Genomic DNA, 23,957 nt, shown 5'->3' on the forward strand with positions numbered 1-23,957 from the left:
CCCCTCGTGTGCTGCTCTGTGGCTCCGTGAGGGAAAATCATCCCGGTGTGCTGGGCAAATCCATGGGAGCTCTGTTCCCAGAATCAAACACTGGTGTGTCCAAGGCCAGGGTGGATGGAGCTTGGAGAAACCTGGTCTATGGAAGGTGTCCCTGCCCATGGCAGAGGTGGCACTGGATGGGCTTTAAGGTCTTTTCCAAGCCAAATCATTCCAGGATTCCGTAAGAGCTGACTCGGGGGATCATGGAATCACCACAGAATCCCAGTGTGGTTTGGGGTGGAAGGGGCCTTAAAGCCCATCCATTTCCAAGCCTTTCCCTCTATCCCAGGCTGCTCGGAGCTCCTCAGATATTCCCTGCTCCGATCCCTGTTTGTGCCCAAAGCTGGGCTACCTCAGGCTGTGGGGAAAGTGTTCCCTGCCTCCTCTGCAGCTTCCACTGAGCACCTCTTTTGTTATTCATTGAAGGCCTAAATAAATAATGCACTGCTGTGCTGCTCCAGAGCCTTTTCCTCCTGATAATTTGCCTATGAAAAGTTGGAAAATTAAAAAGTTTTGCTCCCTCACTGGATATTTAATCCTCTCTCCAAGCCTGGGTGCAGGTTTCCTACCTTAAGGCTCCGCTGCGTAATTACCATGCCCTGCTCCCATCCCGGGCTTTTGTTGGAGAAGGTTCTGGATGTTATCAGAAAACACCTTCTCTAATTTCAGGATGCAGAATTCTAATTACAGCATGAATTTTTTATTTCTCAATTCTTCACCGTTTTCATTCGCCCTCTGGGTACCGGAACGTAATTAATTCCACTTTGCTTTTTTTTCTAATAGATTTATGTGTATTATCATATATATTAAATTTGCAGTTCTGTAACTTTTCTTTTTTTAAACTTTTATTGCTTCCCACACTGACAATGTTCACTTCATTAACAGCATGTAATCCCTGAGCTGTGATCAAGACATAATTGCACCTTTTTTGGGTATTATAATAACACACGTTTTTCTTATTTTATTACTGAAACCCCTCTTCCATCCATGACTTTGAGGAACCTCCCCAAACTGAAGGGGATTCCAGGCTGGAATTCGGTCATCAGGGCTCAGTTTCCATGCAGTGAAATGGTCACACTCCCAAAAAACAATAAAATACTGCTTTTTGCCCCCTCAATTCCCTTCCAGTGCTCACAGAACCCCAGAATGGTTTGGGTTGGGAGGAATTTTAGGGATTATCCACAGGCAGGGACACCTCCCACTGTTCCAGGCTGCTCCAAGCCCCAGTGTCCAGCCTGGCCTTGGACGCTTCCAGGGATCCAGAGGCAGCCACAGCTGCTCTGGGCAAAGAACAAATTGTGCGTGTGGGGATGAGTTTGTGTTAGTTTTGAATAAATAGCTTTAATTATTGCCTTTGGAGCATCCAGAGTGGAGATGGAATTTGCTCTACAGGAATTTTGATACGTAGTTAAGAAATCCTACAGGAATCCTACAGAACTATTGGCTCCAACATTAATAACTAAAGGTAGAATGGAAGAATCATGGAAAATGAGTGTCCAGGTGAATTCATTCCAGTTTTTGGTGTATTAAACCAACTTCATCATTTCCTGGACTTCCAGTGGAGTTCCTGCAGGAAGAGGTGGCCCAGCCAAATGTTCCCAGCCATTTTCTTTTGAAAGGGAACAGTTGAAATGAATTCTAATGAAACTCCATCCGAAATCAATTCGAATTGCACTTTGGAAGGTGGGGTAGGAGATTCTGCACCAGCAAATCCTTCCCAAATAGCTGTTGGAGAGACATCCGGGAGTTCCCAGAGTGCTAAACGTGCTCACTCCTTTTCCTCCTCCTTTCCCCATGGATGATACCCTGTTCTGCTGAGTCTTTAAATAAGACCAGAACGTGTCTGCAGAACAATGAAAAAGAAAGAAAAAGAGATGCTGTCCCTGCAGCACGAAGGCAGCGATTCCAAGCAGAAACTCCGTTTCTATTCTGAGGTTTTCCTCTCTTTCCCTTCCCAGCGGTGCCCGTGCGAGCTTGTTGGAGCATGTGAACAGCGAAACGGGAGCGTGCTGTGTCCGTGACCTCTCAGTCCTGATCCCCGCGGGAGCCTCGGCTGCAGCTGCCGGGAGAGGCTGCAGCAGCTCCGAACTCTGCTGGAGAGGAGAGCCGAGACCAGCGCTGGAGCCCTCCCTGGGGTGCTGCTGCTCCGGGGCAATTGGAACAGTTTAATTACAGCGCCGCAATTAACGCCTCCGAAAGCGCCTCCCTGTGCCGCTGCCCGCAGGAGCAGCCGGGTGCCGGTGGCAGCCCCGGTGCGGGGCTCTCCTGGGTCTGTGCCTGCAGGGACACCTCCCACCGTCCCAGCTGCTCTGGGTCCCCCGGCCCCTGCCCAGCTGGGGAGGAGAAGGAACATGCACTTCAAGAGGAGGATTCCTTTGAAAGGAGGCAGAACACGGGCACAGAGAGATGAAGACGACGGCTCCGGAAAAGGGCACGGCCAGACAGGAGCAGGAGCTTTGGGAACAATGGGAATTTCACAGATGTTAGATCAGAGCACCAGCGAGGCTGCTGGAAACTTCAGCACAGGCAGAAGGGTGAAAAGTGCCAGACTTTGCTGGGTTTCTTTCTTGTCGTTTTATGGAGAAGGGGGAGAGGATGAGAGCCAGCAGAAATAACCAAGAATATTCCAGTCAAACAGGGCTGTACAGAACAACTCTGTCATCCCTGTTTTCCCCCAGTCAGGCAGAACCTTCTGCTGAGCTGACTCCCAACAGGAATTCCGTAACCCAGATGAGTTTGCAGGTACAGGGGGTGACAGGCCATGGAGGATAAAAGTTGGATTTTCAGGGGATGGGATCCCGAGGGAAACATCAGACACAGCCCTCGGGGGGGTTGGAAAATTTTAAGGCTCAATATAAAGATGACTTTTTATAGGTGAGGTGTCTCTGCTCTGGAGCCGGGCTGGGAGAGCTGGGAGTGTTCACCCGGAGGAGGATGCAGGGAGAGCTCAGAGCTCCTTGCAGGGCCTCAAGGGGCTCCAGGAGAGCTGGAGAGGGACTGGGGACAAGGCCTGGAGGGACAGGAGCCAGGGAATGGCTTCCCAGTGCCAGAGGGCAGGGCTGGATGGGAGATTGGGAATTGGGAATTGCTGGCTGGGCTGGAATTGCCAGAGCAGCTGTGGCTGCAGAAATGGGTGGGGCTGAAGGTGGCACAGCTCAGAAGGATCCATCCCAAGTTGGCTCTGTGGAGGAAAGGGGTTGTGGAGGTCCCCAGAGGTGCCAACAGCGACTGTCTGAGCTGGGATCTCCCAGGTGGCTCCTGAGCTGGGGATTTCTGGAGCCAGGCGGCTCCTGAGCTCCTGTGGCAGCAGAGCTCCATGAGGAACAAACATTATCGGGGAAGGGCTGGAACTGAGTGTCCTCCGTCCGAAGCTCAGGGCCGTAATTCCCATTTCAGAGGTGGGTTTGCACCTCCTCCTTTGAGGTTTCACCTCAGTGAATGCTCAGCCCTTCCCAGGGAGCAGAGAGGACCCACAGGAGGATGCCAGGAGCTTGCACAGACCCAGAGCTGCTGCCAAGTTGGTTCCATCCCAAAGGAAGGTGCTGTTTGTCCGTGTGCCAGGCCGAAGCTCCTCACCTCTCTGCCCCTGTCAAACACCTGGGGCTGAGCTCTCCCCTCCACCAAACCACTGAGAAACCTCAGCTGAAACCTCCAGGAGGGTCTCCCATCTCCTGAAGCTGCTGTTCCTGGTGGATGCTGCTCTGAAGAACAGAGAGGGGAGCGCAGGAGGAGATAAAAGAGAAAAATTAAACTGTTTCTGAAAGTTTCATCAAAGCCCTGTTTGCGATGCTGAAGGGAATCTTGGCTTACCTTGACACAAACTTCATTCATAAACTCAGCTTCATTATTTCCCAGCCTGATTTCTGAGAGACTTTGTCAGCAGCTCGGCAGCTCCGAGAGACAAGCTCATGATCTGCTTTCTTCTGTGACTAATCCAGATACTAAATACTGGCATTTATGTGCCTCTCCTCAGCCCAGATCTCTGTGCATGCCATTTCACTAGGCTTGAGCAGGGGGGAAAAAAGTAATAAATAGGAATATTAGTGCTGGAGTTCCTTCCCTCTTCAGAACATGAAGCTTCTCAGACAGTCCAGACTCTCCAAAACAGCGCTGAGAAGTTGAACAAGAAGCCTGAGATCAAACAGCTCCAGGAGAAGCTCTTGGAATGATTTGGAAAGCTGAGCATGAGTGGTAACATCATTAAGCTGAGCCCGGGTTTGATTGATGTCCTGGGAGCAGGAATCCACTCTCCATCCTTCCACACCATTTGGAAAGACTGGGATTATCTTTGGATTTTTTAGAAATCAGTGGTTTTGTTTACTCACAGGGAATAAAATTGCAGGATCTTATTCCCGGTGGGAATAAGGTCTGCTTGTCCCTCAGGAATGTCAGAGCCCTGCTGGGGCAGCACTTCCTGTTACCTTTGATGCCACAATTCCAAGTAAAATGCATCCATTGGATCACAGAACCATGGAATGGTTTGGGTTGGAGGGACCTTAAATCCCATCCATCCCACCCCTGCTGTGGGCACGGACACCTCCCACTGTCCCAGGCTGCTCCCAGCTGGCCATGGACACTTCCAGAGCTGGGGAGCCTCATTATCCTTCATGGAAGAACGCTGGGGGGTTGTCAGGAGCTCTTGGCATGATCTGGTCCCCCCGTCCTGGCAGGCTCAGCTGCAGGGGCTGCCCAGGGCCGTGCCAGGTTTTGCCTGGCGTTGCTGCCTGTAATTCCTGCTGGCATCCCAAGTATTGGCCATCCCAAGCTTTGTGCTCTGAACATTCCTTCTTCCCCAAACTTTTTATTTTCTTGCTGGAAAGAGAAAAAAAAGCAGCAGTTGTCAGGCCAGGCTTGTTTTGCTTTCCCAAAGTCGAAGCAAGAAGAACTCTCCCATTCTGTTTGATTAGAGTGATAAATATGGATGTGCTCTAGCCTAAATATTTTATGGGAAAAAAAGCTCTGTTCCCTTAATGCTCCCATTAGTGGCACAGCAGCTCCCAGCCCTGGCCAGCTGGGATGTGTACTCCTGGAATTCCCGGGAGCTTTGCTGAACCCCTGCTCCCACGGGACCGGCGCTTCCACAGCGGGACTGGGACAACTGGAGAGGGACTGTGAGGATGGATCTTTTAGAACCCAAGTAGGTCCCTGGATTCTTCCTTCCTGTCATAACCCAGCAGAGTCTCTCCTTTTTCCCAAACAATGAATGGTTTGCAGTGTTCCTGGTGAAAAACAGGGACGAAACCTCCACTTGCCGTGTTTGTTCCGCTGGGCAGGACCTTGGATCACCTCAGGTGACGGGCACTGGGTGCCAGGACAGAGCCAGCGAGGTCAGGTGTCCCAAGGGAGGTCCCTGTGTTACCCCTGAGGGAAGAAAAAGTGAAATCCTGGATTTGGGTGGGCACCTCGGAGGTGGTGTGGTGGCTTTGGGGTCCGTGCTGCTGCCTTGGAGAGCTTCCCAAAGCTGCCTGAGAAGATTCCAGGCCTGGGAATTCCCATCTTTTCTTACCCAGACTGGGGCTGTGCCCTGCTTTGTGTGCCTGGAGAAGATCTGGGAAGCGTGAAGGGCTGGATCCTTTTCCCAGTGGAGCTTGGCCTGGTGGCCCGGCTGTTCCTCACGGATCCATGGTGTCCCTGGGCTGCTCTCAGGGGAAAACCCACCTTGGGAAGGAGCCATCCGTGTCCTCTGGATGCTGCTCCCGCAGGATGCACAGACCAGGACCGGCATCTTCCCACCACAAAACGGGAGCACGGTGGATTCCGTGGAAACGTGGACTTCTGCACCTCCCTTTGGGACAGAGTTGGTTTTTACTTCCCTCAGAAGCATCTCCAGCAGCTCCACGGATGGGATTTGCAGCTCCAGGCACTTCCCATCCAGAGGCCTTAGCCCTACCTGGGGTTGGGAGAGCCGGAGCGCGAGCCCAGGGTGTCATTCCAAGCCACATTCCCAAGGCACCGACAATCCAGGGACACCTGGAAGGCAGAGCCGTGGGTTGAGCGTTGCTGGAAGCCCCCAGAGATTTCTGTCAGCCAGGGGCTCTCAGCTCTGCACGCTTTGGTTCTTTGTGCCTGCAGATTTCCACAGAAAGGCTCATTCCAGCACAAGGAATAACAAAAACTTGCTCCTTAAAGAAGAAAGGATGAAACGAGGCAAAGAACCTCAAAGCAGCTGCCATCACTGGGTGTCTAGAAAGGAGCAAGAAACTCCGAGGCGGAATCCGCTATTCAAATCTCCTAAGGTTTTCCAGGGAGAACACATTGATCTCGTGGACAATGAGGCTCCGAAATTTCCAGCTTTGTGCCAGTGAAATGTCCAACAAAAGCCCCAGGATTTAACAGCCGGACTTGTTGCTTGATGGTTTCAGATCTCGCCATGGGTTCAGCAGAAAAAGAGGGTTCGTTGTAAATTAAAACTGAAAGTTTCCTGTCACCTTAGGAAACTTTTAAAAATACTTTGCACCTTCAAAGGGAAGCTGGAAGTTCAATGGGAGGTTTGGAGATGACGCATCAGGGATTGGCCTCAAAGTCTTCGCTTCCTCAGTGGTTTTGAAGATTAACACAAAACCTGTAATAAATTAATCTGCATTCATTGGGGTTGGAGAGAATAAGGAATTAATCTAGGAACGAATCAGAAGCCCTGTGGATCTCTGGAAGGACATGGATACAAAGGGGTTTGTCTCTCTCTCGTCAGTCCTTGGGTTTCCCAGAGCAGCTGTGGCTGCCCCTGGATCCCTGGCAGTGCCCAAGGCCAGGCTGGACATTGGGGCTGGGAGCAGCCTGGGACAGTGGGAGGTGTCCCTGCCATGGCAGGGCTGGCACTGGGTGGGCTTTGAGGTCCCTTCCCACCCAAACCACTCTGGAATTCTGTGATTCTTTCCCTGCCTGCTCGGTCTGATTCCTGTCACTGACACAAATCAGGGAAATGCCAAGCTGAGGATGCAGAGGAAAATGAGATTTCCCAAATTTGACCTTGTTTGGACTCAATCAATTGGCGTCTCTTTGACTTTTTCAGCTCCTCAGAACCAGCTCCCAACAGGTGCCGCTGACCAGTGGCCCAGTGGCATCGAGCTGATGGAGCAGCTGGAAAGTGGAATGTTGGACAGCCCCCAGCCGGAATCATCCCTGTGGATACTCCAGGGGAAGCTGCTCTGCTTTGTTTCAGTGACACACAACAAACTCTCCCCCTTCTGTACCTGCCAACCTGCTGCTCTTGCTGGCAGTTTTACTCTTCTCCAGAACCGTAATCAAATTCACAATCTTATTATAAAACACAACGTTTGGAGCACACTAAACAGGTGTCAGGTGCTCACTGCAGGAATGAATTTAACAAGCATTTAGCAAACCAGCTGTATTTGGAGTCTGAACTAGAGGAAAACAGCAAAAGTCGAGGTTTTGATCATCATCAGTCACACATTTTGTGAGCGGTGCACACAGAGCCCTGCTCCCAAAACACAATTAACCTGCAGTCCGTGTTTCTATCCCAGGGTTTTGGTGGCGTGGGGTTAGAGGGGAATCTGCTCAGGTTTCTCAGGAGTGCAGCTCCTTCGTTGTGCAGCATTTGTGGAGTCTGCAGGGATGGTGGGCAGGAGGTTTGCAGTTATTCAGGACCAGCCCTGAGTGACCTCTCATTTAAACCGAGTCCTGGCAGAACAGGGATTTGAAATGTCAGGAATGTTGTGCTGAAATAAAGGGGGAAACCGTGGCATTTGGGATGTTTGAGGCCATCACCAGATTTCTGCCTGGGGCAAGGCAGAGTGAGCTTTCCAGTGGGGGAGCTCGGTCAGGCTGAGTCCTGCGGAGGTGGGAAGGGATGTGGCACTGGATACCGGGAAAGGCGGAGCAGAGGACAGGGCTCGGAGCATCCTGCTCCAGCGGGAGCTGTCCCTGCAATGACCTAGGAGCTGGATGATGGTGGACATCAGGAGGAGACTCAGCTCCTCCCGACCCAGCTCGCTCTGGGGTTCCGTGACTCCGTGATAATGTGTTCTCCCGGGAATCCAAGCTGCGTGAGATGGGATTGAAAGGGAATTGCAAGGGAGGGGTTTCCTGCCTCCTCAGTCTTTCCATCCCTGCTGGGGTGGGAACAGGCCCTGGGGGCTGATGGCACCACTCCCTGCCTTTCCAGCTGCTCCTGGAGGGAGTTTGGGGCTGGAGCGTCCCAAACCTGGCAATGTCACCCTTCCTCTGACTGGTGGAGCTGCAAGCTCGCCAGAAAGTGGGAATTCTGACTTTATAAAAGAAGCTTAATTGATCATCAATCTCCTCCCGTAGTGAGAGACGCTGTTTCCATGCTCTGGGCTCCTCCTGGCTGTGCCTGTGGGATTTTCCAGGTGTACATTCCTGCCTTTCAGCCGTTATCAGTGACAGGATTTTCACAGCTCTATCAATAACCCGGCGCTTCTCCATCCTTGAGTGGACTTTGAAGCTCTGGCTCTGCTGAGCAGCCCAATGAAGGGGCACAGGGAGCTGGAATTCACTCATTAATAATTAGTGACGAGCTCTGCTTCAGCGTCTGAAGATCGAGATCCACAAAAAAGTTGGGAGAAAGAATCCAGGCTGCCGTTTGATTTTAATGAGGAGCTCCAGGCATGGTGCGAACAGAGCAAACCCCACACGATTCCTGTGAGGATGTTCCTTTGGAAAACACATCCTGAAAGCCCAGTGAACTCGGGCTCACCTCGAGGATCCTGGATGAGGATCAGGGTCTGGATGAGGAGCAGCCCAGGAGTCACCGAAACTGCGGGAAAAGCAAAAACTCTCTGATGACATTTTAGGGTCGGAGAATCAAGGCATTGCTTTATTCTGGCCAGGTCGTGCAGCAGAAATAATTTCATCCACGCATTGCCCAGATTGTGCAGAGAGAAAATCATTCCATGGCACATGGATTTTCCCAGACTTTTCCCAGACTTTATACAGCCCAAACCCCATAGAAATCCATTGGTTCGGCGTTCATGGGTCCCAGGTTGGGCAGTTCTCAGTATTTGGTTTCCTGTTGGTTACAGATGTCTTCACCTCCGGTGTTAATTAGGTCTCACTCCTTGATTTCCTTATCAGCCTTTTCCAGGCCGGGTGTCTCCAACCCTGCCAGGGGCAGTGTCTGGGGTAGATGCTCGCGGATGTTTTGTTGATGGCCGTTATCTTTTTGGGGATCTTTTGGGTTATTCCCACGCTGTTGAGATGTTAAACTCATCTCCCTTGAGTGGTGTAACATCCCTTAAAAAAACCGTCTGGAATTCCTTTCCCCGAGGCAAAGGCAAACCAAGCCTGATTAGAGAAATAAAATAAAAACCATTTCGAACTTGGTGTATTTTCCAACACAGGGAGCTGGGAAAGGGACTCAGCCTGGGGAAAAGGAGGCTCAGGGGTGTGAAAAACGAGGTTCACTCTTTGTAAAATTTGAAGGAAAGTTGAAGAAAAGGGACAATTAGGAGACAACAGCAAAAAGGGCGGTACGGCCGGGTGCTTCGGCAGAGAGCCAAAGGCGCACCTGTACAGCCAAAAGATCGGCTTTAAAAGTACATCGCTTATTTTTATTCATCACCATCATGCATCATTCATTAATTCTTTGGAGTTGCTGAGTTATCATCTTACCAGTCTTATCTTTTTCCTTGGCTCCATTCCGTCTGGTTTCGGGTTCTTTTCTTCTGATAAAATTTTCCAGGAATGTGAAGACCCCCTCCCCATCCTTCCAAACTGAGCACCCAAACTACAGACATTCTACAGCATTACATTACAGAACCCAGGCAAAGCTTTTCTCACATTAAGGAACGTGAAAAAACCAACATCACAATCCATCCATAACAATTATGGAACAGGCGAAAAGCCAACATCACAATACCATTGATAACAGGGGAGACCTTGTGGCTCTGCACAGCTCCCTGACAGGAGGGGGCAGCCGGGGGTGAACATTTGATGGTTGTCAGATCATAAAGCTCTGTGGAAATGGGGTGTGGGGTGGTGTGAGGAGGTGTTGGGGCAGGGGCTGTGACCTGGGCACGGAGGGGTGCACTGAGGGTGCTGCTGTGCAGCTCCCAGCGCTGGGTTTCACTTCCAGGAGGTCGTTAAAGCCCCGCAAAAGCCAGACCAGAATTACACCGGTCCTCGTGTTTCCGATAAGAGAAATCCTTTGAGCAAATTCAATTAGGGAGCTGCAAACGTTTGTTAAAATTCAAATGAGCTCCTTGACAGCGAAACTAGAAATTATAAGTGAATAGATTACAGCTTGTTTTCAAGTATTAATCATTGTTTTCTCCATCGAAGAATGGGATGGATTGCTTTGTGTAGTCTGGCTAAAAAAGCTCTGCTGTGTTCCAGCGTTTGGAATCCGGTGGCACCGGGCAGAGCTGCTCAGGGAGAGGGGATTGGGAAGAGATTCAGGGGGTTTGGGGGGCTCTGAGAGGCCACGGATGAGGGAATGGCTTCCCACTGCCAGAGGGTTAGATTGGGAATTGGGAAGGAATTCCTGACTGGGAGGGTGAGGAGGGGCTGGGCTGGAATTGCCAGAGCAGCTGTGGCTGCCCCTGGATCCCTGGCAGTGCCCAAGGCCAGGCTGGACATTGGGGCTGGGAGCAGCCTGGGACAGTGGGAGGTGTCCCTGCCATGGCAGGGGTGGGATTGGATGGGATTTAAGGTCCTTTTAACCCAACCCATCCATGAAAGCCGATTTGCCTCCATGACCTCTCTGTGCAACAGTTCAAAGTTCTGCGTTCTTGCAATCAGCGCCTCAGACCCGTGCTTGAGAGTTCATCTTTGAAGAGCTCACTTTAAGAAGCGTTTGCCCCCCGGATTTGCTCTCAAGTGCCAGCTCCGGCGGCTCCTGAGTTCAGCAGCAAGATAATGACCTGCAAATCACCAACCCTCCCTGCTCTGCAGTCCGTCCACTCCCTCCGAGGCAATTATTCCCTGCTCTGGATTCAGGAGGAGAAGAATTCTGATGGAATCTGTGACCTGAGGGGCAGAGGGAAAGGAGTTTGTTCGTTTAATGTTCCAAGCAAAAAGCTCCCAGTCCTGCCGGCAGCTCTGCCTGGGGAGCAGGGGTGTTCCAACCCGGCCACTCCGTGAGGTCCTGGTGCCTCTTTCCTCCAGTCTTGTTCGATCTTTTCCTTGTAAATGGAAAAACCCCTGGCACAGGGTGCCCAGAGCAGCTGTGGCTGCCCCTGGATCCCTGGCAGTGCCCAAGGCCAGGCTGGACATTGGGGCTTGGAGCAGCCTGGCACAGTGGGAGGTGTCCCTGCCATGGCAGGGCTGGGATGAGGTGACCTTCATTGTCCATTCCCACCCAAACCACGGGGTTCCGTGAGTGGGCACAAAGCAGATTTCACACTCCAACAACAGATCATTACAATAAAAATCTAAGGTTTCATTGTGTTAATTAAGCAGTCAGCTAATTGGCATCGTTTTTAATGCCCACTCTAAAACCCCACAGGCACCCACGGGCAGCAGGGACAGCTGTGACCCTGGAGGGGTTGTCATGGCCTTGGCTGTTTCCCAGTAGGAAATTTTGGGAAGTGCTTGTGGCCTGGAGCACCTGGAGAGGTGATTCCATGGCTCAGCTGAGCCTGCCCCGTGCCTGCAGCTCCTTCTCAGACCAAATCGAGCTCTCAGCTCTGCCCTGGGAGCTTGTGCTGCCTTTGAGCCACCCCTGGGTGGGCCTGGGCTGGGGCTGCTCCCTCATTCCTGCTTTTCCCCCAGCCAGGAGCTGCCTGAGCTCCTCAGGGGTGGCACAGGGATGAGGGAGCTGTTAATGGTTCCAAATCCATCGGCACAACGCCTCAGGAATCCTCTCAGCTGGCTGTGGAAAGGCACAGAAACTGCAGCAGGGCCAGGACACCCTGGTTTGGGTGGGAAGGGACCTCAAAGCCCACCCAGTGCCAGCCCTGCCATGGCAGGGACACCTCCCACTGTCCCAGGCTGCTCCCAGCCCCAATGTCCAGCCTGGCCTTGGGCACTGCCAGGGATCCAGGGGCAGCCCCAGCTGCTCTGGGCACCCTGTGCCAGGGCCTGCCCACCCTGCCAGGACAAACGTGTTTTATCATGTTCACGCTGAATTTTGTACCATTTAATCTGTGCCTCTGTCCTGTCACTGGGCAGCTCTGAGAGGAGCCTGGCTCTGCCACCTTCGTTCCCTCCCAGCAGGAATTTATCCACATGGATGAGATCCCCCTGCATTAAAATGGAATTAAGGCCTGCAAAGTCCAACATCCCCGGGGCAGGGAGATCCATCATGAACTGCAGAGCCACAGGGGCGCACAATGGTCCCTCGAGCTCACAAACCTCCCACAGACAACACTTCTGGGGGGATTTTCTCTTTCTGCCAGAAAAGTCTTTGATGCCAAGATTTAGGCAGGAAAGGTTCATCTGCTGGGGCAGCGGGGCGAGGGAGAGGTGGATGAGCGGAGACTAAATCATGAACAGATCCGAAAAATCGCTTCCTTAATTGCCAGACTCGAGGGAAATCCTTTCTCCTGGGTGTGGTAAAGGGAAAATGAGCATTTAAGTTCTGCTTTGGGCACATTAGGGGGAATTTTTCTGGTCACTGAAGGTCATCAGTACAATTCCATGTTCGATCCTCCTGCTGCTGGAGAGGCCAGGGAGGTGTCCAAGCTGGAGTTAACTCATGGCTACAGCAACCTCCAGCACAAGGAAGGAAAATTTCAGTTCTCCAAGATTAAGAATTGGTGGATAACTGGGGAGAGTCATTTGTTGAGATGTGTCAGGGGAAGAGATGCCAGGGTACCTGCAGGAGATAAACAGAACATGAATCCTGTGATGCTGTGGCACGGATCTGCCACTCCCTGGGATTACTGGGCAAGTTTGAGAGGTAAAATAGGGATATTGTCCCACCTGAGCACAGAAGGAAGGATGGAAAGGTGACGTGATTGAACAGACCCGAGGGACTGCGAAGCCCTGAGCGTGTCACGGCTCATTCCCTGGCTCCTGTCCCTCCAGGCCTTGTCCCCAGTCCCTCTCCAGCTCTCCTGGAGCCCCTTTAGGCCCTGCAAGGGGCTCGGAGCTCTCCCTGGATCCTTCTCTCCAGGTGAACATTCCCAGCTCTCCCAGCCTGGCTCCAGAGCAGCTCCAGCCCTTGGAGCATCCATGGATTCCTCTGGACTCGCTCCAGCAGCTCCAATTTTTCCACCCAGCTGGGTTTGAAGCACCAATTGAGCTGATGAGGGGAGCAAATGAAGTGGAGAACTGGCCAAATATTGTGGTTCATGTGTTTGGGGATTATTGCCCCTGTGCCTGTGGGTTTGTCTGCAGGATGTCCGAGCATTTATTCATTTATTCATTTATTTATCTATTCATTTAATAAATGAGTGAGGTGCTGGGGCAGGACTCCAGAGCTCCCTGAGTGGCTGCAGGGAGTTTGTCCCATAGCCTCAGGGCAGCAGTGAGGGTTTGAGCCTGGGGGTCTGTCACTCCTTCGGGAAGGACAAGGACTGCTCTGGCTCCAGCTCAGTGCCTCTGGAACAGCTGAATCCAGGTTTCTGTGGTGCTGAGGAGCCCATCTGCCTTCCAGAGGGAATTCTGTGTCCAAGCAGTGCTGGTGCAGCTCTGGTTGCTGCAGCTGCTCCATCCCAGGTCTCTCTCACTGGTCTGGAGGGAACCTGAGCTCCAGCTCTGGCCAAGGTCCTTGGCCCTGCACCTGGGGAGGTTTTGGGGACAAACCTCCCTCCCAGTTCAGCCCCAGTGCCACTCCTGATCCCAGGCATGTGGGGAGCCCCTCTGGATGCTGCTCTCCACCAGCCCCACTCCTTCCTCTGCCCAGCCACGAAGGAAAACTGTTCTGTTTTTAGGAGTGGGCTTTTTTTGCTTCAAAGACTTGGAAAGAGCTGGCCCAGAGATGCCTCACAATTCATCACCTCATGCTCTGCACTGGTGGAGGCCCTGGCTTTGCAGACAGCTTTTAATGGATCATCTCACCGCTGTCTCCAGGTTTTCCATGACTTTTTGTCACCCAGGCAGCAAACAGATGTGCTGGGCTGTGTGTTGTACAGTACTTGAACCTTGATAGTGTGCCCCAGCCAAACCATTTCTAGTTATTTTTACCAGAGCCCTCAGAGTGGGACCAGGCTGGGATTACCCTCACTAGCTTCACCTGGCATTTCCACCTCCAGCTGCAGCACATCAGCCCCAGGAGGGGTTTTAAGCTCCAGTCTGAAAATTTGAGGGGAGAGGTGGGACAGGTTTATTGTTCCCTGTCCTTTGCTGGTTTGTTGTTTGGATTTCCTGGACTAACTTGGCTACTGAGCGCTGGATGGTTTTTGTTGCTGTCATCATCTCAATGCTGCTTGCCTGGATCAGGAGCCCCACCTGTTAGAGCCCTCAGGAATTCATCGAGGACTGAACATTAAACTGTGCTGAATTGGGAAAGAAGAAGCTGAAAAATTAAATACCAAGACAGCAAGGAATAGATAAAAGGGACTGTGCTGCACTGGGTCAAAACCAATCATATTAACAGAAAAGTGTGTGCGGAGCTAATGGACAGAATAGAGAGACCAACCCAACAATGTGAGCTCTCATGCACAGCAGTTGGAAAATGTATATGTAATGTCTTATGTAAAAGCTGTAAAATGTATAAGTAGAGTAGTCTGTAAGAGCAGGTAAAATGTATCAGTAAGTAAAGTGCATAAATACTGTGTTATGTAGAAGCTGTAAAAAGTGTAAGTGTTCTGGTTTGGCCAAATTTAGAAACACATCCCCTGAAAGAAGGCACAACCACCCCTCCCCCACCAGGTTTGGGGAAAAATAAATTTTCCTTGAAGGAAAGTGAAGGAGATAAAAACTGTTTATTTACCAAACACACGGGAAAAGGATAATAATGCTAAATAATAAAATCCCTCGCTGTGGAGGAAAAACCTGGGAAAGTGTTGGAGTCTTCCCTTTGGTATCCTTGGAGCTGGGGCTTGGCCCAGGGCCAGGCCCTCTATGCTCGGTGGAAAGTCCTCCCGATGTGCTCTGATATTGAAGCAGTCCAGTGGAAAAGAGAGACAATCCGAAATTCCAGGGAAGGAAAAGCAAAGTTCAACTCTCAGTCTCTCTCCGGAGAAAAGGAAGCTGAAACTGGCCAGAAACTGCCCTGGGAGCAGCAAGCCGGGTGCTTCCTCTCTTCCCTGCCGCAGCTGGGAAAAAAGTCCCTATCTGTGTGTGACCTTGAACAAGCTGCAAACTGCAGTTTTGCTCAGTTTTTCCTTCCCCCTCTCAGGCTCAGTTTAGAGGCTTAGAAAGGCACAGGAATTAATTTCTGGGCATAGGCAGCGATATGGGATACACATCATAAAGTCACCCCAAGAGAGTAAGAAAATGCAAGAAATGTAGAATGTAGTAAGAAATGTAGTAAGAAAATGTAAGAAAAGTAGAGTGATGTGTTTATGTATAAGTAGTATCAGTGAAGTGTGTAAGTAGGTAGAATGTAGGAGTAAGAGAAGTGTGTAAGTGAGGTGTTATGTCAAAGTTGGGAGACGTGTGAACCCAGGGGTGTTTTAAACAATAAGATGCAGTTGGTGACTGCAGCTGCTGCAGGTTCAGGGCAGCGCTGCCTGCAGTAATAAATCTGTGTGAGACACAGGAGAGGGGGAAGAGCTGTTGGTGTGCTCTGCTCTGGGTGCAGGGGCCACAGCAGGGCTGCCTTCCTCTGCCACCTCGCCCAGCTCCGGAGAGGTTTCCCAGCTGTCCTCCCAGCCAGACAGAAGGTGGTGTCTGCTGCCAGCCACCAGGGGCTTGGAACTGGAGGAGGGCAGGGATGGATGGGAGATTGGGAATTAGGAATTCCTGGCTGCGAGGGGCTGGGATGGAATTCCCAGGATCCCTGGCAGTGTCCCAGGCCAGGCTGGACATTGGGGCTTGGAGCAGCCTGGGACAGTGGGAGGTGTCCCTGCCATGGCAGGGTTGGGATTTAAGGTCCCTTCCACACAAATCATTCCAGGATTCTGTGATTCCGTGGAAGAAGAGGGTGTTGGGCTCCTTGAAGAGATTTGTGTTCAGTCTGACAAACACCAGAAGTGCTGCTGTCAGTGGCAGCCCCGACAGGCAAAGGGAGGTGCAGACAAGGAACTGAACCACAGGGCTGAGATCCACGTCCTGAGTTGTTTTATCCCAAGTTCCTGGTGGGGTTTTGTGCTGGGAGGCCTGGGATTGGTGTAATTCCCACACAGATGGGCAGTGTCTGCAGCACCCCAGATGGGAGATAAAGAAACACCTTTGATTAATGGCCACAGCTGAGGCTCAGCAGCTCTGGGGGATGGGCTCACAAGTTATAAAATGAGATCCTATAAACCGGGCTCTGAATTGATTTAGATTTGGGTTGTGTTAGAAGGGACCTCAAAGCCCATCCCACCCCTGCCATGGCAGGGACACCTCCCACTGTCCCAGGCTGCTCCAAGCCCCAATGTCCAGCCTGGCCTTGGGCACTGCCAGGGATCCAGGGGCAGCCCCAGCTGCTCTGGCAATTCCAGCCCAGCCCCTCCCCACCCTCCCAGCCAGCAATTCCCAATTCCCAATCTCCCATCCAGCCCTGCCCTCTGGCACTGGGAAGCCATTCCCTGGCTCCTGTCCCTCCATGCCTTGTCCCCAGTCCCTCTCCAGCTCTCCTGGAGCCCCTTGAGGCCCTGCAAGGGGCTCGGAGCTCTCCCTGGATCCTTCCCTTCTCCAGGTGAACATTCCAGGTGAACAGCCCCTCAGGCACAGGATTTAGGCAGACCTAGGCTATCAATCCATGAACTCATTTGTGCCAGGCTTTAAGGCTGACTTTAATCTGGTAGAAAGAAGACAAGAGGCCCATGGGGAGGAGAAGGGAACACAATGGAATAATTGGATTGGGAAATGTGGGGCTGTAGAATTCACACTGAGCCAAGACAAAAGCTCAGCCTGGCCCAGGTAATGAGGAAGGAGACACAAAGGGGTGAATTTCCTACGTGCATCCATTAAAAAAATTCAAATGAGAGCGGCACAGTTGGGTGGAGGAGCGACAACCTTGTGGAGCCTTTGTGGTGCACGGGGACACGCGGAGAGTTTGTCTTTGGGAAAAGTTTGGAAGAGTCTCCTGTCGGGAAGGGCATTACCTGGAAATGGAAACTTCTGAGTTCTCCAAGACTGGCACAGGATCCCTCTTTCCTCCCAAAGCGTTGGAGTGGTTTGGGTTTGGAACTGGCACAGGAGGGATGACATCACTGTTCGCCTCCATCCCAAATGTGAGGGAATTCCGTGGGCTCTGGGAGCAGCCTGGGTTTCTGGGAGGTTGTAGCAGAGGAGTTGGTGGAGTCTCCACCCCTGGGAGTGTTGAGAAAACGCAGGGATATGGCATGGGGACCACGGAGAACACTGGGCTGGGACAATGCTGGCCTTGGTCTGGGAGGCCATTCCCAACCCTGAGGATTCTGTGATTCCCTGCAAGGGCAAATCAGCCCCAAATGCAGAATTCTCATCCTTTAAAGCACTCGTTGTTAACCACAGCCACCCCAGCAACTCTGCCTGCTCCCTTCCCTTCCCACACAGGGATTGCCTGGATCCCCCGCTCTCAACCCAGGGATTCCTTTGCCATCAGAACAGCCGAGTTTCCTTTTTCAGCTGCATGTTCCAGGTCCCTGTTTGCTGTCCAAGACTGCCTGAGCTTCCATCTGAGTCCCATCCGTGGGATCCCATGGGAGCATGGCGTGGTTGGGAAGGCTCCTGGGGATCCCATGGGAGCACGGCCTGGCCGGGAAGGCTCTGCCCGTGCTTGGGAAGCACCAGGGATTGGCCAGTGCCGCTCATTTATGGCCCCATTCCAGGCAGGGAATAAAAAGGGCACGGAAGTGCCAAGTGCTCCATGTGCTGTTGTTATTCCAGGCTCTGTCACGGTTAATGACGGGCAGCAAATCCCCGGCAAAGGAGATAAAACAATTCCTCTGCCGCTGGAGGTCGAGTGCTCCTGCTGCAAACGCTTTGATGGGCTCCATCCCACATTTCAGTCTTACAGCTGCCCCGAGGTTTCCTCACCAGCACTCGGCTGCTGAGCTGGAATTTTAAGCAGGGCCCATTTATGGGACAGTTGGAAGCTCCCAAATGTCAACTTTGTCCCATGGAAAGGCTGGAAAGACACGGAATGTGGGAGCACAGGTGGGGACCCTCTGGAGCCAGGAGCTGCCCCCCAAGCCCTGGCCCCTGTGGAACCCATCTCTTCCTCCTCCCCACATTTGGTCTTTTAGAAAATGTTTCAGGTTCACCCAAATGATCCTTTTTGACTCACCTGGGCCAAGGGAGTAAAGCCCAGCAAGAAAAAACGGGATAACATCCTTCCCTGAACTTCCCCAGGCTTTGGTATGTAAATAAATGAGCAAATGTGGAGAATTTTCTGTCCCAAATCTCTGTGCCTGACCCCACCTTGTCCCAGCCCAGAGCTCTGAGTGCCACCTCCAGGAATTCCTCGGACACCTCCAGGGCTGGGCACTCCAAAGCTCCCTGGGCAGCCCCTGCCAAGGCCTGAGCGCCCTTTCCATGGGGAAATTCCTGCTGCTGTCCACCCTGAGCCTGCCCTGGCCCAGCCTGAGGCCGTTCCCTCTCCTCCTGTCCCTGTTCCCTGCCAGCAGAGCCCGACCCCCCCGGCTGCCCCCTCCTGTCAGGGACTTGTGCAGAGCCACAAGGTCCCCCCTGAGCCTCCTTTGCTCCAGCCTGAGCCCCTTCCCAGCTCCCTCAGGAATTCTCCAGCCCCTTCCCAGCTCCCTCAGGAACTCTCCAGCCCCTTCCCAGCTCCCTCAGCCTCTCCTGGGGCTCCAGCCCCTTCCCAGCTCCCTCAGGAATTCTCCAGCCCCTTTCCCAGCTCCCTCAGGAATTCTCCAGCCCCTTCCCAGCTCCGTTCCCTTCCCTGGACATGCTCCAGCCCCTCAAAGTCCTCCCTGAACTGAGGGGCCAGAACTGGACAGAGCCCTCGAGGTGCTCAGCAGTGCCAGCCCAGGGGACAGTCCCTGTCCTGGTCCTGCTGCCACACTGATCCAAACATTTTCCTGTACTTTCCCTGCTTTTAGCTGCAATTCCCTCTCCTCTCTCCACACAGCTGTTTCCTCCTGGAGTTTAGCAAGGCGGTTTTGGAGCTGATGGATTTCCACATTCTTTATTCTCCAGGTGCCCAGGTTGCAGATCTGCCCCTGTGGAGTCTCCCTGCAGGTAACTCTCATCTCAAATCACTGGCAAAATTTGCTTTAAAGCTCAATTTATGGAATTTATCAAATCAATTGCATTGCTTTGAAAGGGTTTAAGTCGAGTCCTGGAATAAGCAGTGAGCATCCCACCAGATCCTGCCTGGAGAGGACTCCCAGCATCTCCTTTCCCACAGTAAAGCCTCACGAAGTCCGGAACTTTTTGGGTTTGACCACTACTGCATCTCTAGTCTATTTCCATCTTGATCCAGAGGGATAACAATTGTCCTGAAATCCTATTTCCAAATACTGGGATGGATCAGAAACCCACTGGAGCTGAGCTGTGCTCTGTGAATACCTGGCTCCCTCTTTGGCACTGGGGATGTTGGGAGATGAAAATAAAACCCATCACTTGTTATGAGGCAGTTTTGGCTTCCCCGGATGAATCCCGGCGATAAAGCCGGCGGATCTGTGTACATTAAACTCTGGCAGGCCGTTTGTTTCCCTTCCCAGTGGCAGAAATCCATCAGGAGTAAACAAATCCCTGCTCTTATCAGGGTGCTCTGTGTGGGCTGCGCTTGGAGATAAGGCCACACTTATTTATCACAGGGTGATGGTGCAGCGTCAGGGAGCTCCAGGTGCCCCCAGGGACTGGGAATTCTTCTGGAACACCAGTGCTTTGTGGCTTCTTCTGTACTTTTCCTTCTCAGCTCGGTACAATCAAATCGTGGGATTGTGGAATCATTGAGGTTGGGAGAGACCTTTGGGATCGTGGCGTCCATCAGCCCAGCACCTCGTTCACCACTGACCCGTGGCCTCAAATGCCACACCCACTCCTTTCTGGAACATTTCCAGGCATGAGGACCCCACCATTGCACTCAGCAGTTGCTTTATAACCCATTCCATGTTTTTTTTCCTGAATCTCCAATGTGAACCTCCCCTGGCACAACGTGGTGCCAATAACACCAAGGTTGTGGGTTCAATCCCCATTTATTTAAGAGCTGGACTCAATCCTTGTGGGTCCCTTCCAACTGGGAATATTCTGTGAATCTGAATCCTGAGGCCGTTCCCTCTCCTCCTGTCCCTGTTCCCTGCCAGCAGAGCCCGACCCCCCCGGCTGCCCCCTCCTGTCAGGGACTTGTGCAGAGCCACAAGGTCCCCCCTGAGCCTCCTTTGCTCCAGCCTGAGCCCCTTCCCAGCTCCCTCAGGAACTCTCCAGCCCCTTCCCAGCTCCCTCAGGAATTCTCCAGCCCCTTCCCAGCTCCCTCAGGAACTCTCCAGCCCCTTTCCCAGCTCCCTCAGGAATTCTCCAGCCCCTTCCCAGCTCCCTCAAGAATTCTCCAGCCCTTTCCCAGCTCCCTCAGCCACTCCTGGGGCTCCAGCCCCTTCCCAGCTTTCAGCTTTCTGGGAGTCTGAGCTGTGCCTTTGTTGCTGTCCCAGTGAGGGCAGAGGGGTCCCACAGGGACTGGGAACGCTCTGGGCTCCAGGCACGGCTGCTGCAGCCCCTTGGAGCTGCTCCAGAAGTATTTGGGGATAAACCCATCAGAATTCCAGCACTCAGATCTCCCCCCCCACAGCCCTGCTGCCCATTTGCTCCCCTCATTTCACCAAGGGAATGTGATATTCCCTTTTTTCCTTTCAAATCCGCAGGGAGAGGCTTCCCTGTGTCCGCTGTTGTTCAGGTGTGACACAGGATCAAGGGAAAGACTCCCAAGGTAAAATATTCCTCCACAGGCAGGACACAGTGGGCACCAGAGAGCAGGAGAAAGGAATCTGTAGAGGGAAGGGAACTGGAGCACAGCGAGGATTTTCTTCCTGGCATCCTCTGGATCTGCAAATTTATTCTGAGCGCTGATAAAAGGGGGATGATCTGCTCCAGGCAGGGGTTGGGGTTTGTTTCTGTTCAGCTTCTGACCTCGCCCGGGGTCATTGTTCCCAGGGAGTTCACATCCCTCGGTCTGGGATTGGCTTGGAAAAGGAGCTGAGCTCTAAAACAATTCCTCAAAAAAAGAGAAACCTAAACCCAACTTCACTGGGAGCAAGGTCTGGGAGTGCCAATCCCAGAATTCCAGAAGGGTTTGGGTTGGGAGGGACCTCAAATCCCACCCAGCCCCAGCCCTGCCATGGCAGAGACACCTCCCACTGTCCCAGGCTGCTCCCAGCCCCAATGTCCAGCCTGGCCTTGGGCACTGCCAGGGATCCAGGGGCAGCCCCAGCTGCTCTGGCAATTCCAGCCCAGCCCCTCCCAGGGAGGAAGTGAGGCTCTGGTGTCCTGTGATGCCCCTGGCCCCAGCAGTGACAAACGTCCTCCCCCTGCCTGCCCTGGACTGCAGAAAGGGTTCAAGATCCCTTTTTTCCCTTTGCCTTTTTGAATTCCCAGATAATTGGTTGATGAGCACTGACATGGCTGAGTTATTCCCAGCTCTCCTAGATGAGCTAATTTGGGAGTTATTAACAGTGAACAAATTTCACTCTGGAGTTGCAAAACCTCCAGGAAATCAATCCCTCCCAGAGCCTGAGCTCAGCCGGACTGCGAGACATAATTACACACTCAGCTAATTACTGGCTTTGACCTGGGCTGGAATAATTATGTCCAGGCCATGAGATGAAGCCAGTGGTGAGTGCAGGGACTCCCAGTGGGAATTTTGGGTGTTGTGGGATCCATCCCGGATCTGGAGCCTGCCTGGGGCGGCTGTAGCAGGGCAATTCCACAGCCCAGCTGTTCGGGTGGGCACTGACTGCTTTTCCTTAGGTCACTTCCATGTTTTTTCCTCTCAGAGTGGTTTATGCTCAGCTACCACAACTTCCCAGAATTCCCAAACCACTCTGGGCAGTAATTTGGGATGCAATACAGAAGCAGCTCAAACCTGGACAGTGTGGGAGCTGCCTCTCCAGGTAATGGCAAAATGGGACATTTCTGGTATCCCAAGACACCTGCAGTGCTCCTCGGGCTCCTGCTGCCTCCTGAGCTGCTGGAATCCCAGGGGGCTGTCATCCCCCCTCCGTGGAATCCCAGGATTGCTCTGCTTCCCACCTCTGCCATCCCTTCCCTGCCCTCCTCACTCCCAGACCACCTCTCATGGTCCCTCTTTATCCTTTATTTATTCACGGCCTCAGCCAGTTCCTTCTTCCCAGGTCTCTGCTGCACTTTGCAGGATCATTCCTTGGTTTTTCCTTTCTTTTGGGATTCCCTGGTTTATTAATTGTTATCCATGGCCTCTATCCTGCTATTCCCAGCAGTTTTCCTGGTGATTTCTAATCCCACTCTCTATTCCTTCACACATTTCCCCCAAAACTCTCCCTCAGCCGGGCATGAACCTCCAGGCCCTGGATCCAAGGATTTCCAGGCTTGGAGCGGCCTGGGATGGTGGGAGGTATCCCTGCCCATGGTATGGGTGGAACGGGATGAGATGTAAAGTCCCTCCCAACCCAAACCACTGGAATTTTATCCATGGAGGCAGCAGGGACGTGGAGCTGTGGCTGCTACATGGCACCTGATTTTCCATGGAATTGAGCTTTTCCATGCCATTTTTGGGAAGTTTTTGAATGAACTTTATGAAGGAGTGACAGCAAACCCCAGTAGGGAAATGATGGGGTTCGAGAGGGGACTTGGCTCCACTTGATGTGCAAGAAGCAGGAGAAGTTCCCGATTTAGAAACTCCCTCCCTAGATATCCTCCAAGGTGTTTCCTTGGAATAACCAGGAGCCAGAAGTCAATTTTTCCATCTCCGTGTCAAGTGATGTGTGGGATATGAATAAAATCACAATATTTGGCTTCTATTTTTATGACTATAATAAAAGATTTATGGCATTTCTGGTCCAGAGGAGGAATCTTCAAGGTCATTTCATTTCCTGAGGAATTCCAGCAGAGTCAGGGCAGGGCCTCTGGAACAGGAGAGTCCAAGTTTATCCCTGGAATGGCAAAGAACAATTTTCATGTGTCTGCAGCTCAATTCCAAACTTTAATTGTGGTTGGCTGCGTTGTAGCTCAGTGGAAGGGGAGAAATTAATGCTGGAGAGCCTGAAAATGTAAAAAACTCTCTGGGAATTCTGTCAGGAGCCTGTGGGACACAAGGTGGGAGCAGCTCTGGCTGATGGAAAACCACAGAATTCCCTCTTAGCGGGTTCCAACCAACACAGCCTCGTTTTCCACTTCAATTCCAAAGCAAACAGCATTTTTCAACGATAATTTGAATTTTTCTGAGCTCCTGCTGGGCAGTTCTGTGTGGTTTTACTGAGCCAACACGGAGTGATCAGTGATGGTTGGGGGGCGGTGCTGCCTTTTTCCCAGTGTGCAATTTTCAATGGAATACTTGGTTGAGATATTAAATTGATGGAAAACTTCAATATCCAGCAGCTCTTCTCTCCCAGGATTAAGGATTCTTGCAGCTCCCACCCTCGTGGTGCTCAGGTGTGGCGCTTAAAATAGAAATGTTCTTGTTTTTCCCCAAATTACTGGGATTCGGTGGTGATTCCTTAAGTTTTAATGCCCAGTTTATGACAGAGAAGAGAATTCTCCTCCTTTAGCCTCAAAATCTCCCTCGTGCCTGTCAAATTCCACATCCCAGTGGCAGGGGATGGGATTCAGCTCCCTCCAGAGGAACCCTGCAAGGTTCCAGAGAAGCAGGCTGAGAACAACAGGGGTCCAGGGTTATATAGGGCAGCAGAGAGGGCATCAGGGACCGATGATCTGAGGGCAAGGGGCCGTACACAGGCAGGGCCAGGGCAAGGGAGCCGGTAGGGAAACTCTGAGGGCGAATCAGGTAACAAGGGGCGGGGAGGCCAACGGAGCCAAGCAGGGGAGCAGAA

This window comes from Corvus hawaiiensis, chromosome 6 (genome assembly GCF_020740725.1).
Source record: "Corvus hawaiiensis isolate bCorHaw1 chromosome 6, bCorHaw1.pri.cur, whole genome shotgun sequence".
Lineage (NCBI taxonomy): Eukaryota > Metazoa > Chordata > Aves > Passeriformes > Corvidae > Corvus > Corvus hawaiiensis.